General features: G+C 30.7%; 1 long non-coding RNA gene across 7 annotated transcripts in view; it reads left to right on the forward strand.

Moving 5' to 3' along the window:
* Positions 1-21,459, forward strand: part of LOC106622430 (uncharacterized) — a 159,461-nt gene that overhangs the window by 56,074 nt on the left and 81,928 nt on the right. For all 7 annotated transcript variants that reach the window (XR_011397145.1, XR_011397146.1, XR_004975587.2 and 4 more), the window contains one exon: positions 7,803-8,691. This is a non-coding gene — a long non-coding RNA (uncharacterized lncRNA). The remainder of the gene's footprint in view (positions 1-7,802; positions 8,692-21,459) is intronic.

The raw sequence follows: 21,459 nt of genomic DNA on the forward strand, positions 1-21,459 counted from the left end.
GTAAAGGTTGTGAGATAAGAGAATAGTGTAGAAGATTTTTTGGAGGAAATATTAATTTGTCTCGGGCTGGATTCATCTAAACAAAATAACATTTTGTCACACATTTCACTAGATCAGCTGATGTGACGGAAGTCTGTAGTTCGAAAAGCGTTTACATTTTTCTTTTCAAAACTTTTTTAATATTTTTAAAATTTGTGTTAGCAAAATACCGATTTGTAAACTTCAATTATTGTCAAATTATTCGATGATTATTTTTTGGAAGCCATTATAAAGAATTTATTATATATTTTCATATCAGCTTAAGAAGATTGATTTGAGAAGCATTAGAGAGTAAACAGCAGAGTAAACAGCAGAGTAATCGAACACTAAGTACCAGCTGTTTAACAAACTGGCAGCACTGAAAATAAGTGTTGAATATTATAAATAATATTAAGCTAATAATATTATAAGCTTTTTGACTAGCAGATAAATAGTGAATCGATGACGTCTAATGCTGATGCTCGCAAGTTTCGTCAAAATTTGTTCAAATATTTTGTAATCTGCAGTCAGATAATTCCCGACAAGTTTCGCACAACAAATATCAGTTAATTTTCTCGTACTTCTTAACCAACCTTCGTGCGTCAAGTGCTGCAGCAACGACACAATGTGGCATTGCGTTCATTGCTGCACTCGCTGTCGCAGCTTTGTCGCCGCCTGCCTGCTGTCTACCCAGTAAAGGCGAAGGAGGCCCGGCCTAGCGAATGCGCAATTTTGCTTTATTTTTTGCTATTTCTCTCGCTTTTTTTAAACTATTAATCGTTTCGTTTGAATCTCAAATAGGTTGGCAGGCGAGCACTCCTTCGCATGCCAAGCTGTTGCTGTTACTATTGCTGCACTTATAAATGTGCTTTTTGTAGCGCCCGGCAACATGTTGCTGTTGCGCTGGCCTCAAGCTGTGCGCAATCAATTGCAATCTACATTTTTATGTTAATTTATGCCTGCAAGGAAGCGTGCATGCAGCGACATTTAATGGCATTGCGCATTGATTGCTTTTTTATATTTTCTTTTTTGATTTTATTGATTATTTTGTACAATTTTATTATTGTTTTATTACTTTTTTAGCTCTTCAATATTTTTTATAATTTTTTTTATATAGTATTATTGTATTTTCTGACTTTTTTATTATTTTTTATAATGCTTGTATTATTCCAATTTGGTTTTTTCCTGACTATTTTATTATTTTTTTTTAATTATTTTCTTTATATAAATTTGTCGTTATTATTATTATTTTCTTTTATTTTTCAAGCTTTTTTGTAACGATTTTTATATATAGATATACGTTTTAAAAACAATTAACATATATTTATTTTTTTCCTAGTTAGGTTTTTTGTATTTTTTTAATAATTTTATATATTTAGCTATTATTTTGTTTTAGTTTTTGTTTTTACAATTATTTTACTATTTTTTTTATTTTCTTTTATTTTTAAAATTTTTTGCAAGCATTTTTATGTGTATGCGTTTCAAAAATATTTATATACATATATATATATTTTTTTTTAATTAAAATTTTTTTATATATAAATTATTTTATATTTTTTTACTATTTTTTTAAATTTTTTATTTTAAAATTTATTAACTATTTTTTATATTTACTTTTAGTTTTAATATTATTGATTTGTTTCTGACTATCTTTGTTCTTTTATTTTATTTTTTTTAATATTTTGTTATTTTTATAGTTTTTTGTGAGCATTTTTATATGTAGGCGTTGCAAAGTGTTGTTTTTTAATTTATCCTTTTATTTAAATTTTTGTTTGTATATTCTTAAATTATTTTATATAAATTTTTGTTATATATATATTTTTTTCTATTTATACATTTTTTTTAATATTTTTTTTATTTTTACTTTTTTTAACTTTTTATTTCTTTTATATTATTGATTTCGTTCTGACTATTTTAATATTTCTTTAATTAATTTTCAATTAATTTTACTATATTTTATATTAATATTTAAAAAAAAATTTTGCTTTTTTTTGTTAATTTTGTACATTAGAAGATTGACTGTATATTTTTTATTTTTTTATTATTTTATCTATTTTGTTGTTCTTTTATATTTTTACTTTCTATATATTACATTTTTTATTATTATTTTTTTTTTAGTTTTTTTATTTTTACATTTTTTTAACTTTCTATATTTTATAATATATTTTAAAATTTTTTATTATTATTTTGGTTCTGACTATTTTATTACTACTTTAATTCATTATTATTTAATTTTACTATATTATATATTAATATTGTTTAAAATAGTTTATTATCTTTCTTTTTTAAATTTTTGTGTATATAAATATTTTTTTTTAATTAGGTATATTGTTTTTTTTTATGTATTATAAAACTTTTTTATAGTTTTTTATTTTAAATTTGTTTTTTTACTACGTTTTGCTGTTATATATACTTTTTTTTATAATCTTTCAATTTAATATATGCCTCTTATTATGTACATATTTTCTCAAATGATTGCCTTGTTATGTGCCACTTATTCACTTCACGCCTTGCCGGCGTTGAATCAATGCACAACAACACCAGCAAACAGCCAGCACTATGATTTTCAATTCAAATACCATTTTATTACACATTGTTATGATTTTTTTTATATTATTATTATTATTTTTCTATCGCCACTTAACACCCGGAGACATTCAATATTGCTTTATGGAGAATGTCCCTCTTTTGCACAGCAATGTTTGTGTGTGCGTAAGTGCCACAAACACTTAGCGTTGACAGTGTTGCCTTTGGCGATTCATTGACGGGCGGGGAGAAGGTGCCTTTTGAGCTCGCATATGTGTGCGCCACAATTGCATGTCACAATTCATTTCATTTCATTACCGTTGCGGCGGCATAGAAGTGAGCATTTAATGAAAACGAAGTACACACAGGCATACACAATTGTACATACATGCATAAATGGATATACTTGTATACACACTCCCTTCGCGTAATAGCCACACACATGCATATTCATGACAGCCAGTTGTTGTCAAATAGACACTCGCATATAAATCAGCAGTCGCTTTGGTGGCGACAAATCTTGTGCACCAACTTTTTTAACGCACGAACGAAGCATTGCTTCAGGGTGTTAAGCGCCACCACAGCGTCGCATGGCATAGCCACTAGACACATACGGCAGCCACCTTTAGTCGTAACTTCTGGAGCTGCCAAGTTTTTGCAATTTCTTACTAATCGTGTTTTTATTGTTTTTTCCTTCTATTTTTGGCCTGTTTTTTTAATTTCTTATTTGTAATTTTTACGCTCCGTTCACTCGCGTGGCATTCACTTTGAATTGAATTCCGCCACTGCGTGTCGACACACAGCGACTTTGACTTATAATATGCCACGGCTGCATTCCGTTTCATTAAAAGCGAACTTTAAAGCGACAAATAATATGCGAATTGCTAAATGCAAATACAAATACAAATATATGCAATACAATTAATTCAGGTTTTTACGCAAAAATATTAATTTCTTTCGTTCTTTTTTTGCAATTTTTTTTGTGGGCGAAAAGTAAGCGCTCTAGCTTGGCAAGCGATCGAGACGTTAAAAAAGGCACTGTAGAGCCGTTTGAAAGCATTTTAACTGTTTGTCATCTGTTAAAAAATGTTTAGTCAAACTTATTTTTTATGAGATTCATATGTCAATTAAGGTGTGTTTTCAGCTAACATATTTGTTTATGATGCGAAAAGTTTGTAACAGGCACCTAGGGAAATATGCAAAGTTTTTCGAACAAAAATTTTTTTGTTTTGCATTTCCTAACCTCAAAAAATTGTCATAACTAAATAGAACTAAGGTTAAGAAATGCTATAAAGAGTAATTATGGCGTTATCAAGCGCGATTGTTTTTTATACGCAATAATATTGCCAATTGCACTTTAAAAGTTTTAGTTAAGTAATAAATTCGTTAATAATTTAGTTCTTAATTACCACGCAAATATATAAAGCATGCAAAAAATGGCGGCTGGTAGCCGCTTGCAACCGCATATTTGGCAATAAAATTTATACAAAAATGTTTGAAAACCTGTTCATTCTATTTCTGCTTTGAAATTACAATAAAACACACAAAATTTGTAAATCAACCAAAAGTCGCGCGCGCTTGCTGCATTCAAGCAAATTAATATTTAAATAGAAAATCAACAAAATTAAATCAAAAATGCATGCAAAAATATTTTCACACACGTTAACCTTGAAATTCCACAGTGGCAACGCATGCGAAATGCTTATCAAATAAATATATGTGTGATGTGTGTGTATTTTCTAGTAACTGGTCTAATACGGGCGTGCAATGCACTTGCTTGTGTGACAGAAGCTACAACAACCACTATTCACATACACAATTGCAGTCTAACGGCAACTAATTTGTGTGCTCTGTACAAGTGGCTGACAGCGCGGCGATGGCGACAATTTGTTGCCACTGACGCAGAGCGTGGCGCAGATTGGCAAGAAAAATTATGCAAAATCAAAAATATGGTCACGCACGCACACACACACATATTTACATATGTACGTAACTAAGTGGCAAACAGTAAAGCGTTGAATGCACACAATTTTATTTGTAAAGAAATAAAAACCGATTAAAAAAGCATGTAAAAGCATAGCTAAGAAAAGTCGTATGAACAGTCACGCATTATTTTTATAAAAAAAATTTGCTTGAATGTCAAACAAAAGTAAACAACAAAATAATAATATTTAAAAATATATTTTATTAAGTACAAATAATAAATTTCAATAAAAAACACATTTGCTAAAAAAAAAAAACTATAAAGCCAATGGCAAGTATTTTTTTTATAAAAACTATAATTATTAGAAACAACATAAACATAAACAAACAAAAAAAAGGGCGAAAGCTATTTGTAATTAAAATAATTAAAAACTTTTTTATAAAAATTATAGGTACAATGATTTTCTAAAAAAAATATAAACTATTTTCCACAAAAAATTTAAACGCATACTTTTTATGTAGAAGAAATGTTATTTTACGAAAAAAACTTCATTTTTTTTATAAAATAATCACAAAAAATTTGCTGAACTAATTATTTGACAAAAAAAATATAACCAACTAACTATATTTCTATAAAGGGAAATATTACACAAAAAAATGTATTCTGCATTCAAATAAGAAAAATACTTCTGTAATACCCTACACAAATACAAAAGAATCCTTACCAGAACTTTGATCGGTCAGTTTGTATGTCAGCTATATGCTAAAGACATCCGATCTGAACAATTTAATCAGAGATTGCACCGTTGCACCGCACAATTGCACTACAAGATATCTTGTCAAAGAAATAAATTTTCATTAAAAAACTTAGTTCGGAAGGGTCAGTTTGTATGGCAACTTTTTGCTATAGTGGTTCGAGCTCAACAATTTATTTGGAGACTCTAGTGCTAGCTCAAATAATAATCTGTGCCAAGTTTTGGGAAGTTATATTGTCAACTAAAAAACCTTCCCATACAAGCACTTGATTCCGATCGTGCAGTTTGTATGGCAGGTCCGATATTGTATGTTGGTCCGATATTGGCGATTCTGACAAATGAGCAGCTTCTGTGAGAGAAAAGGAGGTGTACAAAATTTCAGATCGATATCTCAAAAACTGGGAGACTCGACTCAGCACATCATGCTGATTATTTATATATACACTTTATAGGGTCTCTGCCGTTTCCTTTTGGGTGTTACAAACGTCGTGGCAAACTTAATGTACCCTTTTTAGCGTATAAAAATAATAATAATTGTTACTTTAAATCAATATTTTTTTGTGTATAACCATAAGCTCAAATTACTAAAAAATATATTATGGACTAAAAAAAATTATTTACTTGCCTACATACATACATATTCACACATATGGTATACAAAGTAATATGCATTTAACTGCAAACCATTTACATACAATTTTTACAGTGCACACTTTTTGTTGTCATTGAACGCCAACAAATGATTACAGTTAGCGCACATGCGGCTAGATGAAAGGCATACTTTGGCAGCAACAAATTGCTTTCATTGTTGTACAGCTGCCGATTTGCTCGCCATTTTTCGCCGTTATCAATTTGGCGTGCTGGTGTTGTCGTGATTGACAGGCGCGGCGTCAAAGGTCAAACAGATTTTTGTCGAACAATTTTCGTAAATAAATTTCCTGATATTTACGTGCCACTTCTACTCAGCTGATTTTTGCAATAAATCATAAGCGACCGAAGCGAAAGTAAAAAAAACTGCTTTGGTTATCAGTTTGCAAAAATTAATGATCGCTTTGCATGAGTTCTCATTTAACATATGAGTTGTAGTTTTGTTGCAGAAATTTGTTGTTTTAGCACACTTTGTTGTTGTTATATATTTGGTTGTTGTTGTGGCTTGTTATCACTTTAATTGTTTTTGTAGGATTCAAGAAGTCAACAAATTTTACGAGCCTCGTTTTGAGACAGGGGAGATTAGACTAAATAAATGACTTAATTCAGTTTCGCTTTGAGGAGAGTATTTTTTTTTTGGCTATAAAAGTGAAGGTTTTGTGGGCACATGCAAATTGTAGGTAGAACGTAAGTAGCTGACAAAATTTTCAAAAAAAATTTAGTACATATGTTAGAAATATTTATAACAAATATATTTTTTTACAAAAACAGTATAAAAAATATTTAATTTTTAATTAATTTGATTTGATCGATAAAAAAATATAAAATTTAATTAAACGTTAATACTTTTCTTACTTTGTAAACATTTTTTTTTCAGTCATACTAAAAAAAAATATTAGTATAAAATTAATTTTTTACTAAAAAAATTTTAAACAAATACAACTATAAAAGTAACAATACATATAATAAAGTTTTACTGTAAGTAAATATTTTTGTTGTTATTTTAAATGTTTTTTTTAATGTAACCGAGAAAAATATGTTTACAAAATTAAAAATATTTACATAAATTTTTGTGAAATATAAAACTTATATGCAATTTTTTTTTATTTTAAAAATACATTATTTTTTTTTTAGTGTGACCAAGAAAATATTCAAAAACATTTAATTTGTTAATAAAAAAAACTTTAAATATATATAAATATAAAAAAAAATTAAATATATAATATTATATAATTTTCTTTTCTTTTTATATTTAAAAGATATTTTTCAGTGTGAGCAAGAAAATTATAAAAAAAAAATATTTTTAAATAAAAAATAATAATAAAATAAAAACATATTAAAAGAACTGTAAAAATAAAATAAATTAAATGTATAATAAAGTTCTGTTTTAATTTTTAAAATTTTTTTTCTGTAATCGCTGCTAATTATATCAGAGTGTTTTTGGTGAAAATATTTAAAAATAATTAATTTATAAATAAAAAAAAAGTATACACAAAAAAAATATATTAAAGTGTTTATATAATTTTTTTCTTGTGTCAATTTTTAACATATTTTTTTATATTAACCACTTCTAATAACAACAGTGTGACCAAGTAGAATATTGAAAAAAAAATTTTATGAATAAAAAATAGGTATACAAAATGAAATTAATAAAAAATATCATAACATTTTATGTTTTATTTTTAATTGTTTTTTTGGTTTTAATTTTCATATATTTTGTTCGATAATCACTTTTAATTAATTCAGTGTGACCAAGCAAATATTTTTGATCAATTTAATTATATAAAAAAAAAGTATATTTAAATAAACATAAAAATTAAATAAAAAATTGCTAAACTTTTTTATAAAATTTGTTTTATTTTTTCTAGTTCTAATTATTAATAATTTTTTTTCCATAATCACTTCTAATTCGCATTTTATGTCTCTTTGCAGCCAGAGCGTCTACCAAACTACAACAAAAATATGTGTATGAAATATAACAATTACAAATCATAGTGCAAACCCCAGCATATACGAGTATATGTACGTACATATGTGTATGTATAACCAGCAAAAAGAAATAGTTGTTTCCATGTGCAAATTAAATAAATCCATAAGTGAGTGCCAAAGTATTTTTCAATTGCCAAGCAAAAGAACATAAAATATATTTATTATTGCCGACACGCTTGCTTTAATTTATTTATTAGCAAATATTAATAGGCGAAAAGCGAGAGAGGAAGCGCAAGCAAAAAGCATAGCGCAAAAAATTTCGGCACACAAAGGCAAACAAACCTCGTGCGAGCAAACAAAACGCTGGCAAAGCAATCAAACAGAAATCAACAAACGCCAGTAATAAATGAATTTGTGCAGCAAGTGCAAAGGCAAAACACGTCGAAAAGAGTGAGAAGCAAACACCTAAGCGCCAGAGGTCATTTCAATTGGCGTTTGATTTACTCGCTTGCGAAATTCCATAAAAATTCAATAAGAATCATCTTTTCGCTCGATCAAGTAGTGTCTTAATGCTGACACTGACGTGAAACGTGTGCGACTGAGCGTGTTAGTGTAAAATGCAAAAGTGTTAAAGCTGCTAAATTTTTCATAAACTAAAAGTTAAGAAAAAAAAATAAAAATATAAAAAAAATTTAAAGCCGTGTTTAAAAAAAATTTTGAAATTTATTACAATTAAATTTGAGCTTTTGCTCTTCCGGCAAATAACACGTAATTAGTTACTTTAACGGCATCTTCAAATCAATAAATATGGCAACTCGAAAGGATGCTTATCACATTACTTGGCTGCTTTTGGCGCTGTTGGTGCTCGAAGTGAATTGCAATGAATCGGCAGGTGAGTGACATATGACAATTATTTCCAACATAATTCAATCCAATAAAAATTACAAAAAAAAATAAAACTAAAAAAATATTTGACATCAAAAAAATATATAAACCAAGCAAAACAAAATATATACTGAAATAAATAAAGAGAACGATACCCAAACTCTCATAAATTTATTACAAATTAATAAAAGCTAAAAGAGCGAAAAAATATACAAATTGAAAAAATTATTATAAAAATTGTATAAAAAAAATAAAATTTAAAATTATAGAAGAACAAACGCATTAAAATAATTTCTTAAGTAAAAATAAAAATAAAATAACAATAAAATTCTATTCTATTTTATAAAAAATAAATTTTTTTAAAACTCGGAAAAGTAATTATTAGAAACTTTACCCATATAAATTAAAAAATTTTAAACAACAATCATAATATAAATTTTTACTATAAATTTGTTTACAATCTTTTTAAATAAGTTATATTTGTTAGAAAAAAATGTTTTTTACGAAAAAAAAATTATTGAAAATTTTCAAAAACCCCTAAAAGTTTTTAAGCCCCAATTTGAAACAAAAAATTAACTTAAAACCAATTTTAAAAAACAAAAACCAAAAATAAAAGTTTTAAAAAAATTGGTACAGTTGAACGAGTTGTCAGGAAGTGTTTAATTTCTCATAAAATTACACTTTTTTAAAATTCATTAAAAAAAAATTGTAATTTTGTATTCTGAAAATATTTCAAAACAAAAATAAAAAATTACTACTTTTACTTTCAAAAAAAAAAAATCTGAGAAATAAGAAATACTGTTTATATCTGACTCAATTCTATAAAAAACAAAATTATTAATTTTAGAATTTAGATTTTTTTTTAGAATTATATATACAATTTTATATTCTCCAAATAACACAAGCGTTAAAAAACAGAATTTTGGAAATGTAGAAAAAATTTTCCAAAACTTTAGACACCCTCTAGTTAAAGCTTTAGCGACATAATTACTTACATACTTTAATGTATATATGTACATATAAAATTAAAAACAAAAAAAAAATCTCAAACCTGTCACAAGTAATTTATATGCACCCTTTGCCTTTTGCCCAAAATCAAAGGAATCGCTTAATAAACCACTCTTCGTCAGCTAAATCTCATAAGTTGCACGTCTTTTCTCGACACCCTCCAGAAAAACAAACGAATAAATAAAAATATTTTATAAGCAATAAGCACACAGATGAACGTCTGTTGTGGCCCGCCATATATCACACTCATAAACTTCTGCCATCGAGCACTTATTTCCACCAGCCTTTTATAAAAAAAAAATCAAAAAAATAAAAATAAATCAAAAAAATTTATAGCGCGTGGGCGCCCGCCGCTGCTGCGCTCGCTGCACTCAATTGACGGCAACACTCGCTTGCACTCGCCAGTGACAATGTCAAGTCGCGTAAGCAAGGCGATTAATGCAAGAGAAATATTGAAAATAAAAACACTAAAAAATGTTAAATACAAAAACAATTGCAACATATGCTTAAAGTGTCACAAATTTCGAAGCTTTTGAGTGTCTCGCATTAATTGCTGATTTTCTTCTTTTTTTTGTTTTTTGTTAAGCAGTCGGAAATCATATGAAAATCGCTTAATTATTTGCTATAATTCAGTATCAACGACTTTTTTATGTATGTTATTTCGTAAAACATAAAAAAAGCAGATTGTTGTTATTATTTTGTTTACGCTTCACGCATAGTTTGGGGATCGCCGTTGCAGTTATTTCTGTTAGTGTGTTTTGTGAGAGAACTGCGAGAGCGCTGCTTTGGAAGACTTAAAAAGAGCAAAGAAAAATCGGGAATATTTGGAAAATCTTCTAACAAAACAACAACAATTTGTGCGACTCCAATATATTTTTTCCAGAATGAAGCCCAAGAGCTCCTCTGAACTACTAGCTCATCTCGCCGCTATGGTAGTTGTTCTGCTGGGACACTGTCCAATAAGACCCTTTTTTCTTAACTGTTACCTTTTTGCCGGCATGAGGTTGAAATATCTCGGTAAACACAACGAATGTGACGGGGATTGATATTAGCCGGCTTTACATATTTGTGGCAGACTTAAAACGCTTCGCCGATCTACAAAGGTCTGATTATCCAGGTCTAGGAATTTTGGTACTCACAATAGAACAGCGTTCACGGTTGTCCAAGTGGGATACCGCGTTATATTTGTTGTGGCGATCAGCTCTACGACCTAACCAAACCTAACATCTCAATGATAAAACAAAAAAAGGTCCCGTTAAATGGATCATCGTTTTGAAAGTATTATGTGAGAATATATTTTCATGCAACAAGTTTTAAATAAACGAACTATAGATGGCAGGTCTGACGTAAGGCTCGATGTCTCCATTTGGCTTAATACGCCTAAAATGCAAACCCAAATATATTTACCATATGTGTGTTGCATGAAAGACCAACTGTAAGAAGTATGCTTTACAGAATTTCTCAACGAATCATTTTCTCAAGTTAGTTTTATGCCAAGTGTTAGTGGTGTTAACTTAGAAGCTCTCAATTGTATGACATTTAGGTTTGCATTCAGAGATCGTTTGTAATAATGTATCTCAGAAAAACTAAGTTTTACCAGGCTCACTTATGTGAGGTTTTAGGATAAGTCATAAGTTAATTTCTGTCTATCATAGGATTGTCGGTTTCTAAGTAATCAATAGTGGCGTGAATACCATCTATATTAAAGTTCTTGAGTGATTATTTAAAAACCGGCTCCATACTCTCTCCATTTTAATGGTCTCAAATTATAGTTAAGAAACTGACAACTGAAAATCGGTAAGAATAATCTGAGAATAATGTCATAATAACACCCTAAACTACAACTTTAAAGAGATATAATATTATTTCAAAGTTCTTAATTAAGAAAAAAAGTACATTTATGGTAAAATTTTTCTTGACTAATTGAGACCGTATGCTTAACATTTCTCGGCTATTCACTTGACTAAAGCCATAACATATAAAGAATGTGATGTCGAATTATCAAGGGACGTTTAAGGTTTATGGCGGAAGTCTCTTAAAATACATAATTTTATTTAATTTTATTTCGGTATAGAGCTTGAAATTTCTACAAATCAAGCCGACAGCATCTCCTGCAGTTAACTAATCCAAAAACACCGAAAAATTAAACGCACAAAAATCTAAAGCAGATTTGCAAATATCCAGCAAAACATTTCATTAAGTAAATTTCACGAACTGGGGCAACATTTAATTGTTTCCACTTCCGCTTAATACGAAAATAACAACATTTATGCACCGCAATTATTGATTTTACTTTTTTGTTTGTGTTTGTTGCGGGAAATTCTTGAGAAATTAAGTAACAAATGCCGCAAAACAATAAACGAAAAATTTTTGCTATGCAAAATAAAACAAGAAAAAACACAAAAACAATAAATACAGCGAAAATTTGCGTAATTGTTTAAACAAAATTAAAGCGGTAGAAAGAAAACATAAACACAGGAAATTTTGCAACAACCACACACATACATATAATATATGTGAGTGCGTCTGTAGGTGTATTTGGTAACTGGGCGCTTTTTAAATTGCTCGAGCCTTTGGCAAAGACCACTGCCGCTGGTCCATTGTGGCGTCATCAAGTGGCGTGCTGACCTGCGGCCAACGGCGACTTGCTAAAAGCAGGCGACTGGCCGCCTACTGCCGCAGTGTGGCGTCCATTGGTGGGTGGCAAATGCGTTAGCATATATATATGTAGTACAGATGGGACTTGTGGCGTCATAATTGCGTGCCAGCCATTGAAGTGGCCTGCAACCACACACACACACACACTATTACTAGTGAACTAAAATTATGGCAAATTGTATGTTTTTTTGGCGGACTAATGTGCTGTCTTGCCATTTAGTGTTGTTGTATATAGTAACATAATGTATTTGTTTGGCCAATATCTTTGTGCTTTTTTAGAAAATGCAGCAACATGCTTGTGCTTTTGTGCTCTCCACAATTCACTTGAATTGTTTGTATAAAGTATGCGAAATGACGCTGTTCTTGAAAGTAGCGAAAATTTGTCTAACAATTCTTTATAATTTCCATTCAATAGAATATTCAGCGTTTTTTGTCGTCTCTTTTTCTTTTAAATCGTTGAAAAGTTACAGCTTCTGCCTAAAATTTACAATTTTGATTGCGTCTTTTATCAAATGTGATTCCACTCTCATGAAAGCAATCACAAAAGTAGCTGAAGTTGCTAATTTACAGTTATTTAAGCTTTTACGGAAAGAATCTCTTCCATTCGCTAATGAATTCAAAACTGCTTGTTATGTACTCTAGTGGCTTATTGTGTATTCTAGTGGCAAAAAACATACTCTAATTTAGTGCTGCTGAGTTAACAGTCCCGGGTCGGTATATAATCTGGCTCCGGTGCGATTACACTGACTTCAAAATTTTCGTGAGAACATTCACAATCCGTGAAGTTTGTACTGTCTATATTTAGATCTATATGTTCAAAAAACTATTAGCAATTTCTTGACTTCACCCTCCATTAATTGTAGATTAGGTAGTAAGCTAGGTAGAATGGATGTCTGACGACGTGTCTAGACTTTTAGGGCGTTCATTGTGAAACTGCTGCGACTACAATCGCCTTACTCTATTATATCCTCTCTGAAACACGTTGTGCTCCATTGAAAGTTCATCATTACAAAAAGTTTTATGAGTCCAACTTCCGAGACATCGTCATGCAGCCCTTCACCGATAGTTGTGATTCTTTTCCTACACAAAGTCTTGTATTTGCATAGAAGATATTCTATAGACTCTTTTTTTTCTACCTCTTCGAAGTTTTCATCTGAGATCAGAGAAATTTGAGCATTTCTATCGGAAACTTCTAAATATCGTTTTTTTTTTTGGAGTGGTTCTTTAAATTTACCAACTGACAACCTCAACTGCAGTTGTCGAATGTGTTTTCTTCACTCTCCACAGCCCCAAAATGCTTTCTTTTTCCTAAATCGGTTGGTTGTCTTATTTTTATTATATAAAAATTGTGGTTATTTAGTTTGTTTATCGATTTTGATTACTCAAGTCCTTTAGAGAATGTTGCTGAAATGGCATTACTTAATCAGTTACAGATTCTGTCCTAAGTTAAGCAGTATTTTTGAGCTTGCGCAATATAAAAATCTGATCTAATGTGAAAACCTCGTTCTTGAAACTAAAGTCCACATCTACTTTTCACAACGCAGTAAAGCTAAGTTTTACAAAACAAAACACAAAAAATCTTACAGCAGACACTCCAATTTGTCTGACCCGTTTACAATCATATCAATTTGTACGCTTATATTTATACGCATAGACAAAATATGATTTGCTTTCTTCAATTGGGGTCAACCAACCGAATAAAGTGCCAGACAACAAAAAATGCCATGATTACTGTTTGTTTATCTGAAAAATGTACCGAATTTTGTTACAACAAAAAAAGGAGGGAAGAATCAAATTGAGAACACTGCCACTTGATTTGATGTTTTGCAATTTCCAGCGATTCCATTTCATAATTGCTGTATCATCTGCAGTCGCACACACATACAAGCATACAAACTCTGTAACTCTACCGCACCACGCCCGCTCTCGGCAACGCACTACAAATTTCGGCTGCTGTTTACGCACATAATGCTTCTTCTTCTGCTTTTTGCTGTTTTTGGTATTGCGTTCAGTTGACCCAAAAATGTTTTGGTGCGTGCAATATCACGCACACACACACACATGCAAACGCGCGGTGCGCCGTCACTGCCCTGCAACTCGCCGCGCTGGAGGCAATCTTCGGCGCTTATACTCGTATGGTGACGCGATCAAAGCAAACAATCAATCGATCGATCGATCAGCGTTCGTTGTTATTGAAGGGTGCCGAGGGGGATGCAGGCGTACATATTTACTTTGTACACGCATATATGTAAGCACATTTCGCCACAACATAAAATTTTACAATTACAACAAAAGCGTTGCGTTGCGCTGGCTGTTATGCCTTTTTGATGCAAAACATTTCATTGTTGTTGTTTTTGTAACGGTTGAAGTGTCTTGCAAAAAATGTTTACATTTATGCAGGTCTGCGCATTTGTTTAGCTCAAGGAAATGCACAGGTGTTTAGGCATATTCACAAATACATGTGTGTATGTACTTGCATACATAATACAAGTACATACATACACTTATATGCAAATATAAACAACTTAATGCGGTAACTTGGCGAAAACCTTAATATAGGCCATGGCCGGAAATTTTGCTGCGTAAACAGTCGTTTCGGAACTAAACCGTGCAAGTAAGGAAGTTAAAAGTATGTACCAAACCGCATTATGAATTTAAAAAACATATTTTGTTCTGACGGCTTCGCTTCTACTGTGGTGGGTACTTCGATGCTATCAGCGATGCAGAGAGATCTGCACATTTTTTATTTATCCGACTGTCTAATGGGTTTCATAAAATGCTTTACTGCGACTCGTAAGCTTGTCCTTACTTATTCAGGATCGAACACTGCTAATAGCAGCTTTTTGTGACATTCTTCGGAAACGTATTTGAAATTGATAAAACTGTTCCAAAATGCAAACTTGTAGCGTACTGAGTGAAATGAGGCTTTCTCATTAACCAGGTTCTGTTTTTCATAACATTATTTTAACTCTCATTAGATATCTTCTACGAGTTAGAGGCGGTCAGTGCTTCAATTTTAAATGCGAAAACAGACGTTTTAGACGCTTAGCTTTTAAGATTGCCTCAACATAATAAATATTTATTATAGTGCCCTAGTAGCACTTCCTTCTGTCTTTTTTCCGATTATACTCTTCATTCTCGAAACTACTCTCCAAACAGCACGATTATTTCCTGCTTTCTAAACAAGCACCTAAGTCATTAACCCATCGCGAGATAAGTAATTCAGCTTCCCGTGTAAGTCGGATCCACATATTTCGAAAGAAACCCGATTTTCATCGTACCAAGAACTTTCAGCGCGGTAGTATTCCTCAAAATTTATTATTTGGAGAATATTTTCTGCCGCTGCAAAAATAACAACATAATCTAGCTTAAGCAAACAAACCTACCGTTGAAAAAAATACTGCTTTAACTGCACATCTAGAATCATCTGAAATATTACTTTCAGATATTGCTGACTACTTTGAATTTGAAGAATTTATTATTATTTTGGCAATTTTGACAATTTTTTTTGGACTGTAGGTCATTGTACAGACAATATCTTTTAGTACAAATTTTTGTTGAATTTCCCAATTTTTCGTACTGGGTTGAGTTTATCCACCGCGATTGCGACCACCATAATTGATTATAAACATTGGCTTCTCACAAAAGTGTAGGCAAAATTAACAACCAGCTTGCAATTTGACAGCCTGTTTATCTAACTGCAGCGGCTGAAAGTGGAAAACCTTGAGCAAACATGGGCAACAATTCAAAGTCATGGTAGACACTCTCGCTAACAAAACAGCCAACAAATGACCAGCAAAATGCTGCCGGCAAATTGCAAACGAACGTGTGCGGGTGTGTCTATATGGCATACACCTACAGCTCTGACAGTTGTGAACTAAATTAAAAAAGTAAAAAGAAATATGAAATATATCTGCTCTTGCACCTACAAACCTGGTTACCCACTAAAAGCCAGTTAATTGAATTTGCGAGTATGTTTGTGCGTAGTAGCTACGCTACACAACACCATTTTTCAAAGCTCGATGTGCATTCAACTGTTTACTACTTGAAATGCAAAAATGCAGTAAATAAATTTAAGTGGAAAAAAACTAGCACTTGCAACATAACTGATCACCATGGTTGCCACTATTGACACAGGAACACAATTACTCGTGTCGCTTAGTTAGCGGGCAAGGTGAGGCGTTGATTGATGGTCGCAATGGCGTTATGTGACGGTCACCAGAGCGCATAAAGTGAAACGCGGCGAAGGGAGCAATATATTTTTAGCGAAATCCGCAAGAGCTAAAATGAAAGAGATAAAAGCTTGAAACAAAAAAAAAATGGGAACAATAATTACTTTTTATATGGCAAACTCATCGCTATAAGCTCCTATGAAATTGTTCAGATCGAAATGCTATAACAGATATTATAGCTTTAATGCAGCCGAAGTTAACGTCTCAGGCATCTGCCCTCTTGTCTACAAAAATTTATTTTTATATGCATTTCAGATATTTTCGTTCATTGATAAAATTATACAGCTTCCAAAGACAATGTATACACCTTTCTCCACCTATTAATATACGCGCTTAAATAGCGAAATATTTATTAGATTTACTGTACGAAAATATTCCACATCAATCACCCTAAATCAGCTAATTAAAAGACAACCTATTAATACTGTCGATTTGCGCTGAAGTAAGCAACAACAACCACAGCACAGAAGCAGAATATACAAAAATGTAAGCAAAAATATAAAACAGAAATTGGCTACAAAATTATTTGTGTTGTTCATGATATTGTGACGTCAATACTGCAGATGTTCCTATAAACGTATAATATTGTAAATGGTAGAAGAAACTACACAAAAGTATTTATGGTAATAAAAATCAAATACTAGAAATTGACATAAACAAAATTCACACACAATTTCATTCTTTGAACGGTACATATATTTTCGAAACGCTAGCTACAGATTTTAACATCAAAAAAAGTGCGGTAAAAGCTACAATTTCTCACTGCCAACGCGTGGGAACGCCCACCCGCATAGCGGTATATTTATGGATTAGCATCATATTTAAGTAAAAAAATATTGGCTAATACACATTTTAGCCACTACATAAACAGTGTTGTTTATCTCGAAATTCTTTTCCTATTTTCTAAACTCAATTGGTCACATAATTGTACAAGTACTTAGCGAATTACTCACTTAATTTTTTCTTGTCATACATTTGCTCACGTCTCTCATTTCGATCGCTTCGAAAACATAACTCATTTCAATTATTTATATATTTTCTTTTAATGTTTTTTCGAAGCTAACTGCTGAATTTTGCAAAATAAAAAAAAAATAAAAATTATGGGTACTATTCAAATTAATTTGCCCCGTTTGCTGAATGTAATACCAAGTGCACACTTTAATAGTTTAAAGTTCATTCAAAACATCATGTAAAATAATAAAGGCTTTATAATTTAACGTTACATTTTACTTTTCCAGAAATATATAATACATTTAATACTCAGATTTTCAAAGAAAAATCTATATAGTGTAAACCCACCTTAAGGCGTTATATTATTAAGAAAGCGTGGCTTAATGTATTATTATGTTTTTTGCTATCAAAAAAATATGCGATATTGTTGCTCATGTTATAGAAAATGTGCACTGGCTTGTAAAAATAATACACTCTAGTACCTCAAAGTCTCTACCGTAACTCCAACCAGAAAATTCCCTATACCCGAAACTTTATCATAAAATTTTCATGGTTGCATTCGGCCTTGTAATAAAATAGTATTAAAAAAGCGTGCCTGAAAGGTACAGTCCATTTGTTGGTATCATAGAAACATACCATTATAATTGCTCAAAAGTTTAGCAAAATTAATTTTATAGTGTGCAGTCACCCTTATAGTAAAATATTATACAGAAAGAGACAGATTTGTGAATCTACGGCTGAGTGCACATATTAGTAGCTTAAAATACCTACCTTAACTTCTATATATTACGAAAGTGTGCTTTAAAGGTAATAGTTTGTTTGACTCCATTAAAATAGTACCTCACCTTTTATAGTCAGAATTTTATCAAAAAATGCAAATAGTGTACACCAGGCTTTATAATACAAAACTAACAGGAAGGCACATCGTAAAAGTTACAGTATATATGCCGCTTCCAAAGAAATAAACTAATATAGTATACTCAGAATTATATCACAAAATCTCCATAGTAAGCTCCCAGCCTTATAGCACAACCAATTATTTCCTGCTAATACAAAATCATACGCGATAATGAGCATGTGCCAAGAGATATTTTAATACACTAATTCAGCAAATTTTCCTGCTTTACGCGCACAAAACAAAATTATTATAATTTTTTTTCTAATTTTGAGCTTTCAGCAACAAAAACAAAAGAGTATTAAGCTAATTTTTTCATTATGCATATATTTGTTTGATTTATGCGTTTCAATTGAAGGCATGCCAAGGTCATTATTAATGGTTTCGGCGGGGTTAGTGTGAAGGCTGGAAAATATTAGGAGGTGTTTAGAGCTTAATTTTTCGGCGTTACAACGGAAAATTATGTTAATCGAGTTAAAGGTGTGCGAAGACGAATGCAATATGCTTGAGTAGTCAAGTAAATATGAAAAACAATATAATATAGATTTTGTTGTTTCTAGAGTGACTTTGATAAGTTCATGTGCGATTTTTCATATACCAAAAGAAAACAGCTGAAAAAATAACGGCATATAAATTTTTCCGCTGGAATGCGTTGATTGCATGATTTTTGGCCGTCGCGCAGCAACAGCTGCTTTTTGTCAAGCGAAGGTGAAATTAGAAAGCGGACAAAGGTGAAGAATAGCGAGCGTAATTTATGTCTATGGCAAGTGGGCGAAAATAGTATTATAAACATATTTTTGATTGAAGAGCAATGAAATTAGTATAATATTTAATTTCCTGATCATATAAATTTTATAATAAGGTGGAAATAGTTTTCGAAATGAAATGGAAATGTATTTAGATAAGTCATCAAAACATTTGTTTTTGAATTGTTTACGAATTGTTTTTGAATTGTTTACGGTTTTCGAATTTTTCGAAACATAATTTCAAGTGTAGCTGAATAGCATTAGTCTTTATTAGTAGACTTTTAAAGTGAATTAAAATCCATGAGAAAGTCAGAATATGTAAATTATTTTTCAAACTCATATTTCCTATTATCTTTAAATTTATTTGAATATATGTAAGTAGCGCTTTTAGCCCCAAAATTTACAAATATTTGTCTACGAAAAACTATTGTAATGTTAACGCAAAAGCGATTCTTTTATTTATATATTTCAAAAACTTTATTTTTTAAACCTTTAAAATCATACATATGCTTCAAAAATATTGTTTTTTAATTTTAAAACCATTTTCGAAGCTTATGATGTTTATAATAAACAACAATATGGGATTTTTAGGGCCTGTAAACACATATGGCAAGCTTAAAATACTGAAATAAGTTAGATCGTTGTTTATTGAACTCAAAAATATTTGCAATTTCGAGGTTATGTCCGAAATAAAATCAATTAGTACGAAGCATTGCAAATATCTATCGATGAAATAATTTTACATAATTATACTATTTTTATAATAATACAATAATATAATAATTTTTACAATAATACTAATTTTTATAGCCTAAAGAGCTTCAAAATATATTAGTTTAGAAGCCAGTATCATTTTTGAAGCTTGTGCTGAAAGGCTAGCAATCAAGCTCGATTTTTTAAACACAAGATTACGCACAGTTTACCTACAAGCAACTATTGACAACATCTACCTTTTATATCAATTCAAAAAATTTTTGTATACGATATAGTATCTTAGATGCATAAATATAATATAATATCAGCTACTCGCTATACATCCCTATGTAAAAGCAACTGTTAAGATAAGAATTTTTTAGAATTTATAATCAATAAAATTTTTCTAAATTCATAAATTATAATTACAAAAAAGTTCTCTATCTTTCATAATTGCCTGAAGCTACTTTGCAATTTATTTTCTATGCATTTCTAAATATCGCGTTACACCTTTGTAGTGATAAATGTGTCTGCGTATGCAACACAAATCATGACAGCAAAAGTGTTGTCAACATTAATTTGCTAAAATTTGACATTTATATGCAAATTAATGGGCGAAATGCGCGTAATTATGGCGTACAAAGTATATAGGCGAATATACATACATATAGACATTTATACATCTATACGATACTACACACCAAAACATCAAAAAAAGGAAATTTTAAAGATGATCAACAGGATTGTTGCATACATTTGAAAATACCATATATAGTTAGATGTATGTGGAAATACTCGTTAGAATAGTGTTAACGGATATTGCGAAATTGGCTATACTGTTCCTTTAACTTTTGAGATATCGATCTGAAATTTTGCACACATCATTTTCTCACCATGAAGCTGCTCATTTGTCGGAACCAATATCGGACAACTAAAGCATATAGTTGCCTTACAAACTGACCTATAGAAGTCAAGTTCTTTTATGGAAAACTTTTTAATTAGAAAAGGTATCATCACGAAATTTGGCACAGATTATAAGCTCAGCCATCACTACAATATCCGAAGAAATTGTTCAAATCGGAGTAAATGTAATTTCAATCGGTTGATGATATGTTTAGGAAGATTTGAAGTGATTTCGTAATTTATTGGTCACATTAGGTTATTAGGACTTTCTTAACCTAACCTCATTGAAATATGTTGCCTGTTGACCAACCTAACTAGCTAAAACTAATTTAAGATACCAAGATATTCTCAAAATGGTTTTCGATTTTAAAATATTAGGAAAAATATTAAACTTTTACGCAGCGCATTTATCGCATAAAATTTCATCGAAAAGTGGGCGTTTTCACACCTATGGTGCAACTTTTTATCCTGTTCATTTGTAAGTCTATTTTGTTTTACTTCAACATATTTCAACTTAATCTCGTGATGCGGAGTGTCTCTATGAATGTCACAGAGGTAGCTCCAATCATTTATGACATATGTATGTTTAATTGAACCGTTAGGGAGCGTAAGCGGTCACTGAAGAATTAACGTACAGTATAAAAAGTTATTTTACCTTCGTACCGCAAGCAGGGAGTGTATTAAAGTTT

This window comes from Bactrocera oleae, chromosome 6 (assembly GCF_042242935.1).
Source record: "Bactrocera oleae isolate idBacOlea1 chromosome 6, idBacOlea1, whole genome shotgun sequence".
NCBI lineage: Eukaryota > Metazoa > Arthropoda > Insecta > Diptera > Tephritidae > Bactrocera > Bactrocera oleae.